This window comes from Bos javanicus, chromosome 9, assembly GCF_032452875.1.
Source record: "Bos javanicus breed banteng chromosome 9, ARS-OSU_banteng_1.0, whole genome shotgun sequence".
Taxonomy (NCBI): Eukaryota; Metazoa; Chordata; class Mammalia; order Artiodactyla; family Bovidae; genus Bos; species Bos javanicus.
The window spans coordinates 88,606,795-88,621,328 of NC_083876.1; the positions used below are offsets into that span (position 1 = coordinate 88,606,795).

Genomic DNA, 14,534 nt, shown 5'->3' on the forward strand with positions numbered 1-14,534 from the left:
ATTGACTTCTCATACAGAGTACAAAGCGGTGGCCTGATTGTTTCTTCAAGATGTATTTAACTTGCTTAACTATACCCTATACAGGTAAAGTTGGATTTAGAGGCAGTATTGGATTCAGGTTAAACCTTTTTGGCAGGAATATTTCAAAGATAAAGTTGTAAACTTCATATTGAATTGCATTAGAAGCAAATAGTGTTAGATTGTTCCATTGTTGCTGAAACTGTTTGATTGCCCATATCTTCAGTGAAAAGGTACATTTTATTTTCTGAAGCCAAGTAAGGAGAAAAGGAAGGATATAAACATCTGAATGCAGAGTTCCAAAGAATAGCAAGAAGAGATAAGAAAGCCTTCTTCAGCAATCAATGCAAAGAAATAGAGGAAAACAACAGAATGGGAAAGACTAGAGATCTCTTCAAGAAAATCAGAGATACCAAGGGAACATTTCATGCAAAGATGGGCTTGATAAAGGACAGAAATGGTATGGACCTAACAGAAACAGAAGATATTAAGAAAAGATGGCAAGAGTACACAGAAGAACTGTACAAAAAAGATCTTCACGACCCAGATAATCAGGATGGTGTGATCACTGATCTAGAGCCAGACATCCTGGAATGTGAACTCAAGTGGGCCTTAGAAAGCATCACTATGAACAAAGCGAGTGGAGTTGATAGAATTCCAGTTGAGCTATTCCAAATCCTGAAAGATGATGCTGTGAAAGTGCTGCACTCAATATGACAGCAAATTTGGAAAACTCAGCAGTGGCCACAGGACTGGAAAAGGTCAGTTTTCATTCCAATCCCAAAGAAAGGCAATGCCAAAGAATGCTCAAACTACCGCACAGTTGCACTCATCTCACACACTAGTAAAGTAATGCTCAAAATTCTCCAAGCCAGGCTTCACCAATATGTGAACCGTGAACTTCCTGATGTTCAAGCTGGTTTTAGAAAAGGCAGAGGAGCCAGAGATCAAATTGCCAACATCTGCTGGATCATGGAAAAAGCAAGAGAGTTCCAGAAAAACATCTATTTCTGCTTTATTGACTATGCCAAAGCCTTTGACTATGTGGATCACAATAAACTGGAAAATTCTGAAAGAGATGGGAATACCAGACCACCTGACCTGCCTCTTGAGAAACCTGTATGCAAGTCAGGAAGCAAGAGTTAGAACTGGACATGGAACAACAGACTGGTTCCAAATAGGAAAAGGAGTCCGTCAAGGCTGTATATTGTCACCCTGCTTATTTACTTATATGTAGAGTACATCATGAGAAATGCTGGACTAGAAGAAACACAAGCTGGAATCAAGATTGCAGGGAGAAATATCAATAACCTCAGATATGCAGATGACACCACCCTTATGGCAGAAAGTGAAGAGGAACTCAAAAGCCTCTTGATGAAAGTGAAAGAGGAGAGTGAAAAAGTTGGCTTAAAGCTCAACATTCAGAAAATGAAGATCATGGCATCTGGTCCCATCACTTCATGGGAAATAGATGGGGAAACAGTGTCAGACTTTATTTTTCTGGGCTCCAAAATCACTGCAGATGGTGACTGCAGCCATGAAATTAAAAGATGCTTACTCCTTGGAAGGAAAGTTATGACCAACCTAGATAGCATATTGAAAAGCAGAGACATTACTTTGCCAATAAAGGTTCGTCTAGTCAAGGCTGTGGTTTTTCCTGTGGTCATGTATGGATGTGAGAGTTGGACTGTGAAGAAGGCTGAGCACCGAAGAATTGATGCTTTTGAACTGTGGTGTTGGAGAAGACTCTTGAGAGTCCCTTGGACTGCAAGGAGATCCAACCAGTCCATTCTGAAGGAGATCAGCCCGGGGATTTCTTTGGAAGGAATGATGCTAAAGCTGAAACTCCAGTACTTTGGCCACCTCATGCGAAGAGTTGACTCATTGGAAAAGACTCTGATGCTGGGAGGGATTGGGGCAAGAGGAGAAGGGGACGACAGAGAATGAGATGGCTGGATGACATCACTGACTCGATGGACGTGAGCCTGGGTGAACTCCGGGAGTTGGTGATGGACAGGGAGGCCTGGCGTGCTGCAATTCATGGGGTCGCAAAGAGTCGGACACGACTGAGTGACTGATCTGATCTGATCTGATCTGAAGGTATCTGTAGGGTGAGAGTTGGCAGATTATTTATTTCTGTTCCCCCTTGAGTTACCTAGTGATGTTTTCATCTATTGGTTCTTGCCTGGATTAATTTATATCAGGGGTGGCAAAGTGGTAATATTCAAATTTCATCATTCCTTCTACTTATTAGTCAACATTCTTCCTAAAGAAAAGCTTTTTATTTTCTTTCTTATTATTTTCAAATCTATGGACACATGGAATTTTATTTACTTACTATTAATAATCAATTATTCTCCTTTTGGCTTTCCAAATCCTCCATGTTTGGCCAGAAGGAGTCCCTGCAAGATTGTCTCTGTGACCTTATAACTTGACTCCTTTAGTCTTTCAATGCTTCTGTGCTTTTAAACAGAAGATATCTTAGGCTCACTTACAATTTTCAGACCACAGAACTAAAATCAGCCTGTTCTCTATGGAATTTTGGCTCCTTTTACTGGGGAAGAGTGCTTAGCAACCAAGATTCAGGCTTTAGGTATGCTCATTGCTATTGGGATGTCATTGCTTTTAGTGGATAAAGCTAGAAATGCTTTTTTAGAAATGAATTAATGCTGATACTTTTGGGAACTTTTTATTTGATATTGGAGTATAGCTGATTAACAATACTGTGATAGTTTCAGATGAACAGTGAAGGGATTCAGCCATACATATACATGTGTCTGTTCTCCTTCAAAGCCCCTCGCATCCAGGCTGCCACATCACATTGAGGATAGTGCTGTGTAATTCTCACATTTTAAATTAAAAGTAATATTTTAGAGTTTTCTTAATATCCTTTTACTTTATATGAGTTATCTTTTGGATCCTAATAATAATATTTACTCATTTGCTTTGTCTTATAAATATATATATATATGTCTTATAAATAAATATAAATAAGATTATTTAAAAATGACACTTTCAGTATTTTACCTATAAGTAAACTTTCTTAGTGAAACTTATGACTCTCAGAGTTTTTACTTTAGTACTGTCAGCAATCATGAGTATAATAGTCACAATTTACCAATCACTTGGAAATTTGGAAAACTCAGCAGTGGCCGGCCACAGGACTGGAAAAGGTCAGTTTTCATTCCAATCCCAAAGAAGGGCAATGCCAAAGAATGTTCAAACTACTGCACAATTGTACTCATTTCACATGCTAGCAAAGTAATGCTCAAAATTCTCCAAGCTAGGCTTCAACAGTACATGAAGTGAGAACTTCCAGATGTTCAAGCTGGATTTAGAAAAGGCAGAGGAGCCAGAGATCAAATTGCCAGCATCCGTTGGATCATTGAAAAAGCAAGAGAATTCCAGAAAAACATCTACTTCTGCCTCATTGACTACGGTAAAACCCTTGACTGTGTAGATCACAACAAACTGGAAAACTCTGCAAGGGATGGGAATGCCAGACCACCTTACCTGCCTCCTGAGAAATCTGTATTCAGGTCAAGAAGCAACAGTTAGAACTGGACATGGAACAACGGGCTGGTTCAAAATTGGAAAAGGAGTACGTCAAGGCTATATATTGTCACCTTGCTTATTTGACTTCTATGCAGAGTACATCATGAGAAACACTTGGCTGGATGAAGCACAAGCTGGAATCAAGTTTGCTGGGAGAAATATCAGTAACCTCAGATATGCAGATGACACCACCCTTATGGCAGAAAGTGAAGAAGAACTGAAGAGCCTGTTGATGAAGGTGAAAGAGGAGAGTGAAAAAGCTGGCTTAAAACTCAATATTAAAAATACTAAGATCATGGCATCCAGTCCCATCACTTCATGGCAAGTAGATGGGGAAACAATGGAAACACTGAGAAACTTTACTTTTCTGGGCCCCAAAATCACTGCAGATGGTGAAATTAAAAGACATGAAATTAAAAGACTTTTACTCCTTGGAAGAAAAGCTATGACAAATATAGACAGCATATTAAAAAGCAGAGACATTACTTTGCTGACAAAGGTTCATCTAGTCAGAGGTATGGTTTTTCCAGTAGTACATGTATGGATGTGAGTGTTGAACCATAAAGGAGGCTGAGCACTGAAGAACTGATGCTTTTGAACTGTGTTGTTGGAGAAGACTCTTGAGAGTCCCTTGGACTGCCAGGAGATAAAACCAGTCAATCCTAAAGGAAATCAACCCTGAATATTCATTGGAAGGACTGATGCTGAAGTTGAAGCTCCAGCACTTTGACCACCTGATGTGAAGAGCTGACTCATTAGAAAAGACCCAGATACTGGGAACAATTGAAGACAGGAGAAGGGGATGACAGAGGACAGGATGGTTGGATGGTCTTACCAACTCAGTGAACACGATGAGTTTGAGCAAACTCTGGGAGATGGTGTTGGACAGGGAAGCCTGGCGTGCTGCAGTCCATGGAGTCGCATAGAGTCGGACACGACTGAGTGACTGAACAACAACAATGCCAATCACTTGCCATTAGCATAGTCATTTTGCTAGGTGCTCAGAGAGGTTATGTACTGTGCTCAGTATGCACAGCTATTAAGTGGCAAATGATTTGAACCCTGGTCATGATGTTGTCTTACTTTTAACAGTAATCCCCTTTATATATAGATTCACGGCTGCTTCCTACATACAAGTCTGGTGCCAAAAATTATTTGTCAGGGGAACAGTAAAGATGAATAGCTGTGCAAATTTCCTCAGTGAATGAATGACGTTAATTTGATTATAGATAGTAATTACTAACTTTTCAAGCCTAGAAAATTATGAAGAATTGAGTTTGTCTATAAAATGCATTTTTGGAGATGAGCAATAGGAAATGGCAATATGTTGTAAGAGCACATTAAGAAGTATAGAATTTATTCCTCTTCTTATGTAAGTGTCTTTACCCTTGTAAATGACCGGTGATGCAATGTTGTTCAGACTTGTGAAACACATTCACTTTGGGATCAAGTTCCTGCCAAAATAATAAAAGTTATAAAAAATATGGGCAATAAAAAGCTTGAGGTCTTTAATAAAGTGCTCATTCATGGGATTGTGACTCCAGAGATTTACTACTGAAAAACACTGTCAAGTGGTTTTACTGACACATTAACGGTCTCAGAGAGAACCTTCATAATGCTTTCTAAAGCTCTGTTTTTGGGGTAGGAAACTTACTTTACTAGTAAAGTCCTGAATGACTGCAGAGAAAGAAGTTTCTGAAGGGCTGGGTTGCTGTTTCTACCAAACTCAGCTTTTCTTATTTTATTAATAATTTTTTGTTACTTTATGAAAATTTCCCAAGTAAAAACCCAGGTAGTTTGTTATGTGTATGGAAGATATATTATTTGAAAATCTTTAACAGTTAAAAATTGCAGTACATTTAAAAAAGTATTGAAGTTTGGCACCTTTTTGTTGTCTTGAAGTAATCTAAAGCTGAGAAAAGGAGTCATTTTATCTACATTAACCATGTACATTTGCTATAGACTAGATGTTTCAATCAATGAATCAGGAATTAAACTTACATAATGGATTTAAAACTGCTTATTTTCCTTCACACTGTTCACATTTTCTTTAACTCTAGTGGCCAGAATTGAAGCTAGGAAAGCATATTGGTTTTGGAGTCAGCAAGCTTGGTTTGGAAGGATGTTCCTTCTGCTCTCTTGGTTTGTTGTCCCGCAGCAGAGTGTTTGTAAGAAGGAAGAGGATAAGACAGACACACCGAGCCGAGTGGCTAAGAGGCCAGGCTCTTGGGTTTTTTTCTAGGCTCCAGAATTGTTTGACTGTGTGATCTAAGGCATATGACTTTACCTCTTTGAACTTCAATTTCTTTGTATGTGAAACTGGAAAATAATTTAAAGGTCTATCTCTTACAATTATTGTTAGGATTGAATGATGTAATATACATAAGGTACTCAAAACAAGCCCAGCATATAATTGATGCTCAGTGTTTTAATTTTCTTTTCCTCATTAAATAATGAGGAATAATAATAATAATAAATAACTGTATGTTTATTTTAATCAATACTTTTATCTAGGGATTAAAATAAACATATGGTTATTTTAAGAGTACAGACATATGGAAAGGGTTCCTGGAAGTGAGAAATTATTAGACAGGTAAATTACTAAAGAAATTAAAGATCTCTTTACAGTCCTAGAATCACAGTGTTGGAGGTGACCTTAAGACCTTTTAGAATCTAGCTTATCTAACTCTCTATGTGAAATAAGAATCATCTTTAAAGTGTCCCTCTATAGTTAGCATCCAGCCTTCCCTTGAGCTCCTTAAGAGTCAGGGAACTCATTTCTATACAAGGGGGTCCACCTTCTCTGTGAAGTTCTAACTGTTTGACACTTTTTCATTGTAGCAAGTCAGGATCAGAATCCCTGTAATTCATGTTGTCATCCTGGCTCTATCTTTTTTCTCTCAGTTTTATTGAGATATAATTGATATATGGCACTGTATACGTTTAAGATGTATAGCATAATGGTATGACTTACATCATGAAACAATTATACAGTAACTTTAGTGAACATTCATCATCCTATTAAAGAAATAGAAGAATTCTATTTCTTTAATAAACAAAATTAAATAGAAAAAGGCTTTTTCCTTGTGATGAGAACTCTCAGGATTTTCTCCTAGCAACTGTTATGTGTTACATACAGCAGTGTTATTTGTGCTTATCATGTTGTCCATTGCATTCCTAATACCTGGTTATGTTTTAAGTGGAAGTTTGTACCTTTTGAATGCCTTCCTCCAATTTCCCCTTCCCCTGTGTCCCACCCCTGGTAGCCACAAATCTGATCTCCTTTTCTACGACTTCATTTGTTTGTTTTTGAGATATATTTGTCCTACAACACTATGTTAGTTCCCGTTATGCAACCTAGTGATTTGGTATTCCTGTACATTTCAAAATGATCATCAGGATAAGTCTAGTTACTATCACGATGAAAAGATATATTACCTGTGCTTAGTCGCTCAGTCATACCTGCTTCTTGCAACCCCATAGACTGTAGCCTGCTAGGCTTCCCTGTCCATGGGACTCCCCAGGCAAGAATACTGGAGTGGGTTTCCATTTCCTTCTCTAATATATTACTTAATTATTGACTGTATTCCCCACACTGTATATTTCGTACCTATGATTCATTTATTTTGCAACTGGAAGTCTCTACCTCTTAATCTCCCTTACCTACTTTTTTCCTTCCCTCATCCACTTACCCTTGGCAACCACCTGCTTGTTCTTTGTATCTCTGACTCTGTTTCATTATGGTTGTTCATTTGTTCTGTTTTTCAGATTGCACATATAAGTGAAATCATAAACTATTTGTCTTTCTCTGTCTGACTTATTTCACTCAGAATAATACCCCATAGGTCCAGCCATGTTGTTGCAAATGGCAAAATTTCATTTTTTTATACCTGAGTTGTATGTATATGCATGTATATATGTATATCTCTTTGTTTATATATCTTTTTCTTTTATCTATTCATCTATATGTAGGCTCTCAGGTTGCTTCCGTATTATAAAAAATGCTGCAAAGAATATAGGGGTGCACATATCTTTTATAATTAGTATTTTAATTTTCTTTGGATAAATATCCAGGAGTAGAATTGCTAGGCCATATGGTTGTTCAATTTAAAAATTTTAAGGCATCTCTATACTGCTTTCCACAGCAGCTGCCCCAGTTTACATTCCACCAACCTTGACCAAGGGTTTCCTTTACTTCACGTCCTCACCATTTGTTGCTCTTTGTTGTTCATTGATAACAACTGTGCTGACAGGTGTGAGATAATATCTCTTTGTGATTTTGATTTTCATTTTTCTGATGATTAATGATGTTGAGCATATTTTTGTGTGTCTGTTGGTCATCTGTCTGTCCCTTGGGAAGAATATCTATTCAAATTCTCTGTCCATTTTTCAATCTGAGTTTTTTTTTTTCCCTGATGTTGAGTCATATCAGTTCTTTGGGTATTTTGGATATTAACCTGCCATAAGATTTATTGTTTGCAAATATCTTCCGTTCACTAGGCTGCATTTCATTTTGTTGATGGTTTGCTGTGCAACAGCTTTTTAGTTTCATGTAATCCCATTTATTTATTTATATTAAAAACATGTTTTTACATTGTTGGTTTCTGCCATACAACAACACAAACCAGCCGTAGTTACATATACATTCTCTCCCTCCCTAGCCTCCCTTCCCTCCTGCCATCCCATCCCTCTAGGTCATACAGAGCATCAGACTGGGCTCCCTGCTCTGCATAGCAACTTCTCACCAGCTGTCTATCTTACACTTGATAGTATACATGTGTCAATGCTACTTTCTCCATTCGTCCCACTCTTGCCCTCTCCCACCGTGTCCACAGGTCCATTCTCTCCATCCTTGGAGCTCCATTTCTTCTCTGCAAGTAGGTTCATCAATATCATTTTTCTTAGAAGGTCTGAGCAGATATTTCTCCAAAGAAGACATACAGATGGCCAAAAAACACATGAAAAGATGCTCAGCATCACTAATTATTAGAGAAATGCAAATCAAAACTACAATGAGGTATCACCTCACACCAGTTAGAGTGGCTATCATCAAAAAACAAAAAAATCTACAAACAGTAAATAATAAGGAGGATGTGGAGAAAAGGGAACCCTCCTACACTGTTGGTGGGAATGTAAACTGATACAGCCATTATGGAGAACAGTATGGAGATTCCATTTATTTATTTTTGAGTTTGTTTCCTTTGCCTACTAAGACTAATGTCAAAGAGCATACTGCCTATATTTTCTTCTAGAAGTTTTGTGGTTTCAGATCTTCAGAAATGACATGAAGACATGTGGTTTCATGTCTTCAGATTAAAGACATTTAAGTCTTTAATCCATTTTGAATTTATTCTTGTTCGGGGTTTGAGGAAGTACTCCAGTTTGATTCTTTTGCACGTAGATGTGCACTTTACCCAGCAACATTTATTACAAGAGGCTGTGTTTTCCCCACATTATATTCTTTCCTCCTTTGTTGTAGATTAATTTCCCATATAAACGTGAGTTTATTTCTGGGGTCTCTATTTTATTCTATTGATCCATGTATCTGTTTTGTGCCAGTACCATACGTTTTTGATTACTGTCACTTTGCAGTAATACTTTGAAATCAGGGAGCATGATACCTCCAGCTTTGTTCTTTTTTCTCAGGATTATTGTGACTGTCTGAGGTCTTCTGTATTCCCCTACAAATTTTAGAATCATTTGTTCTAGTTCTGTGAAAAATACCTTTGGTACTTTGATAGAAATTGCATTGAATTTGTAGATTGCCTTGGGTGGTATGGTTGTTTTAATTATTTCAATCCATGAGCATGGTATATTTTTCTATCTGTTTCTATTACCTTTAGTTTCTTCACCAGTGTGTTATAGTCTTCTGAATACAGGTCTTTTACCTCCTTAGATTTATGTCTAGGTATTTATTCTTTCTGAGCCAATTGTAAATGAGATAGTTTTCTTGATTTCTCTTCCTGATAGTTGTTAGTGTGTAGAAATGTAACAGATTTTTCATATTAATTTTCTATCCTGCAACTTTCCTGAACTCATTAATGAGTCCCAGTAGTTTTTTGGTGACATCTTTAGAATTTTCTATGTATTAGTATTATGTCATCTGCAAACATGATAGTTTTACCTGTTTATTTCCACTTTAGATTTTTTTTTATATCTTTTTCTTGTCTGATTGCTGTGGCTAAGATCTCCAGTACTACATTGAGAAAAAGTAACTAGAGTGAGCACCTTTATCTGTTCCTAAACTTAAAAGAAATGCTTTCACATTTTCACCATTGAATAGGATGTTAGCTGACATATATGGCCTTCTTTACATTGAGGTATGTTTCATCTATGCCCACTTTCTGGAGAGTTTTTATCTTAAGTGGGTGTTGAATTCTGTCAAAATCTTTTTTGCATGTATTGAGATAATTATATGATATTTATTTTTCAATTTATTAATGTACTGTATCACATTGAATCATTCTTGCATCCATGGGATAAATCCCAATTGATCATAATGTATGATCTTCTTAATGTATTGTTAAAATTGATTTTGCTAGTATTTTGTTGAGGTTTTTTTACATGTATGTTTATCAGTAATACTGGCTTGTGATTTTCTTTTTAGTGATGTTTTTGTCTGGTTTTGGTATCAGGATAATGCTGGCCTTGAAAACAAGTTTGGATGTGTTCCTTCCTTTGCAATATTTTTTTTTTTTTGAAAGAATTTGAGAAGGATAGATGTTAACTCTTCTCTAAATGTTTGGTAGAATTCACCTATGAAGCCATCTGATCCTTAATTTTTGTTTATGAGAAGTTTTAAAATTACTGATTCAATTTTATTACTGGTGTTTAGTCTGTTCATATTTTCTATTTCTTCCTTACCCAGTCTGGGAAGATTGTGTGTTTCTAGGAATTTGAGCTGGCCAAGTGGTGCAAGGTGTCCCAGAGCTGGTGTTGGCTCCTTCATGTGGGGGGCCGGGTCCTGCTATGGCAGACTCCTGGGTTACAGTGGTCCTGGGTCTGGTGCCTGTCTGCTGGTGAGTGGGGCTGGTTCCTGCAGCCAAGTAAGGTCCCAGGGGTCCCAGGGCTAGTGAGGTGCACTGGGGGGTGGGGGGTGGTCCTGGGCACTCTGATGGGTGGGTTAGGGAATCACGGGGTCGTAAGGCAGCTAGCCTACTGGTGGTGCTATATCCCTGCGCAGCTAGCTACTTGGCCTGAGACGTCCCAGTCCTGATGCCAATGGGATGATGGATGGGTCTGCAACCTGGTGCTAATAAGCTAGAGGGAAGATTCTAAAATGGTGAGGCATTAAAATGTAAATGAACACTAAAATAATATCTGCTCATACTATAAAAAATTTAAAATGTTCATAAGACCCCAAAATAAAATTAAGAATCATCTCTCCTTCCACTTCTAGCCACAGTTGACACTCTCATTTTAACTTCTAATTATTACCATTAAGACTTTAAAGCAATACTATACCTGACAACCTGAAATAGTACTTTTTTGGATGTTCTGCTATGAAATAAGATGAATGTAATGCCTCCTACTTTTTTCTCCCCTTATTCATTTCACAGTTTTTATTATATCATTATATTTACCTTGTCAAGTTATATAATACTTACATTCTGTTCTGTAACTATAAGTCTTCAGTGCTTTGTCTTTAGGTTCATTCAACACGTTTACAATAAATTGAAACAGAGTTAAAAATAACATGGTTATGTAAATATTTTTATTATGGATCTAATCCTAGCATGTGAGGCAGAACCCAAGCCATTTTTACAATGTCCCCCTTTACATTTCAGCTGGGAACTGTCCATGGTCCTCCAGGCACAGTCTGACCAGTTCAGGGCAGAGTGTTTTGCAGTACCGAAGTGAAGCCCAGGAACACACTGGCCTCGTGGACAGTTTAATTCATTGTTAACTTGAGTTTGTCAATAATGAGAATTTCAAATTTAAACTGAATTCTTGTTATTTTCCAAGGTTGATGATGCCACTGGGACAGCTCAGATTTAGGAAAGGCCTTCCTCATTTTGAAGTAAAATGTTACCCTATAGCTTCTTCTCTAACAGATCATGGAACTACAGGACCAAAGGATATTGTGCATATTACATTTTTTAGGTATTTATGCCAAAATTATACCTATTCACACTATCACCAGCAATGCATGAGAGGCATGTTTGGGGGAATTTCTGAGTTTGTTTGTTAGTATTAACTGCAGTAGGTAGAAATAACCAACTAATTTTTAGTTTTATGAAAATTGTCTAGGGTTGGATGAATTAAGCTCAAGCCAGAGGTTCTCTACCCTGATGATAATCAGTCATTTTAGTTCTGAGAGGCAGTTTGATCTCAGACATATCCAAAGCCATAGGATGGTTAGAAATATCATAATAGGAATTAATATATTTTAAAAACACAAACCTTTGAATCATTTCATTATTTCATGCATTTAATTGGGAAGTTAAAATAAATGCCTTGATCATATGATTTATAAATGTTTTTGCTACAAGTAGTCATGAAAGGATCATTATACATTGGTTGCATTACTAGATCTGAAGCTAAAGATTTGTTACATATACACTAACATACATAAAATAGATAGCCAATGGGAATGTGCTGTATGACTCAGGCGACTCAAACTAGGGGTCTGTGACAACCTAGAGGGGTAGGTTGAGGTAGGAGATGGGCAGGAGACTCTAAAAGGAGGGGACATATGTACACCTATGGCTGATTCATGTTGATGTATGGCAGAAACCAATACAATATTGTAAAGCAATTATCCTTCAACCAAAAGTAAATAAATTAGGAAAAAATTTTTGTTTAAGTGATTCCCATCACTATTTCCATAGCGCCTGTCCTCATTTGCCCATGCAGTTCCCTCTTGGAAGTCTGTCCTGATTTTGCTCCGAGGGGGCTAGTTGTTTCTTGTTCTGTGAGTCAGTGCGGTCTGACAGCATTCCCGGATGCCGGCCGGTGACACCGATGTCACATTACTTCAGTGTATCCTTGAGGTAGCCATGCAACCAGACCCACTCCAGCTGCTGTCTCCTGCTTAAAGCTCTATCAGTAATTGCATTTGCTGTCCGAGGCCATCTGTTTCCAGCCATTCAGCCCTGTGCCCCCTGAATTCTGAAGCACTTAATCAGAGCGCTGGAGGAGTAGGTCCCCGAGGCCTGGTCGCTGGCTCCCACATTCCTGCATTTCATATGAGAAACAGTATATAGTTAACTGGGCTGAAATGTGTCCAGAAAAAAAAAAATCTGAGCTGCTGCCATGTGCCACTATATTCTATGACCATGAAGGAATTTTCTGATTTTTTTTAAAAATTTTATTTTATTTTTAAACTTTACATAATTGTATTAGTTTTGCCAAATTAGACATAAGCATTAGTGTTCCAGATTTGTTAAAGAGAACTGTTTTGGCCATGGTCTCTAAGGCAGTGAGACAACAGTCTGATATCAGAGTGGAAAAAATTTCTCATAGCTGAAATATTTTAATTGTGTTTATTGGTCTCTTGGTGTAAGCTGCCAATTGATTAGTTTATTCCAAACTGACAGTACGTCTATAGTACTCAAGTGTCGGATATGTTTTCTGTGTATTTGTAGGAACTTTTGTAAATTCTTGGTTAAAAGTATCCATTGGTCATGGAAAGGCTCCTCTTTTGCATTAGAGACTTTCTTTCAGTGTAAAAGTTGATATATAATTTTCTACTGGGTTTTAGGACTCTGAGGGGATTAGGATTAACTTTCATCCACTGTGTCATCAAATTTAGGACCTCAGTTTTCTTTCTTTTTTAAAAAAAAATTTATTTGGCTGCACCAAGGCTGAGTTGCAGCATCCGGGATCTTTAGTTGTGGTGTGCGGAATCTGGTTCACTCACCAGGGATTGCACCCTGGCCCCCTGCACTGGGAGTTCGGAGTCTTAGCCATTGGGCCACTGGGCAAGGCCCCAGGACTCAGTTTTCTAACCACACATTAGATTGCAATTTCTAAGTTAATACAGGATGATAAATTCCAATTTATTGTCACCAGTGCTGATGCTATATTAGAATGTTAGTCTAACTGAACAGATATTGTATTACTATCTAAAAATAAATCTGTGAAGTATTAAAGTATTGTAAATTCTTAAAGTATTGTATTTGTGATAAAGTGTCCTTGACTCTTCATACTATTTAATTCTCGGTGGTAATGGGGCTTCTCTGCAAAAAGAACTGGGTTGGAAAGGGAGTGGAGAAATGGAACAGTCACCAGGAGCCAGAACAGCAAAGCATTTCATGAACTAATTTCCATAATCTTTTTTGATGTGAATTAATTTAATTTGGAACTTGATGTCAACAAACTTTTTTTTTAATGAATTTTAAAGATATCCTTTTGATGTCTCTTTGGACCATTCTAGATGTAGGAAATAGAAGTAGGTACACTGGTAACTTTCTTGGTGCCCTTTATTTTTACAAACCTAAACATACATATTCTTTAAAGTTATTCTTCTCAGTATGGTTCTGTCTCTCCATTTTTAATCCTCCCACCCCAAAATTGACTACTCCTTCCTATTTCCTTTCTTCAGGGCCTACCAGTATCAGTATTGTCTTTATCAGACAGGGAGATACACTGCTGCTGCTAAGTCGCTTCAGTCATGTCCAACTCTGTGCGACCCCATAGACGGCAGCCCACCAAGCTCCCCCATCCCTGGGATTCTCCAGGCAAGAACACTGGAGTGGGTTGCCATTTCCTTCTCCAATGCATGAAAGTGAAAAGTGAAAGTGAAGTCGCTTAGTCATGTCTGACTCCTAACGACCCCATGGACTGTAGCCCACCAGGCTCCTCCATCCATGGGATTTTTCTGGCAAGAGTACTGGAGTGGGTTGCCATTGCCTTCTCCGAGGGAGATACACAGTCAATGAATATTGGAAAAAAGATCTTACTCTCTTTTATACAATGATGTTTTATGATAATTCTACTCTGTTATTTATCTTCATTCA

At 37.7% G+C, this 14,534-nt stretch overlaps 1 protein-coding gene across 4 annotated transcripts in view; it reads left to right on the forward strand.

Annotated features, from left to right (window-relative positions):
* CCDC170 (coiled-coil domain containing 170) overlaps nucleotides 1-14,534 on the forward strand; it is a 94,890-nt gene that overhangs the window by 43,954 nt on the left and 36,402 nt on the right. The window lies entirely within an intron of this gene.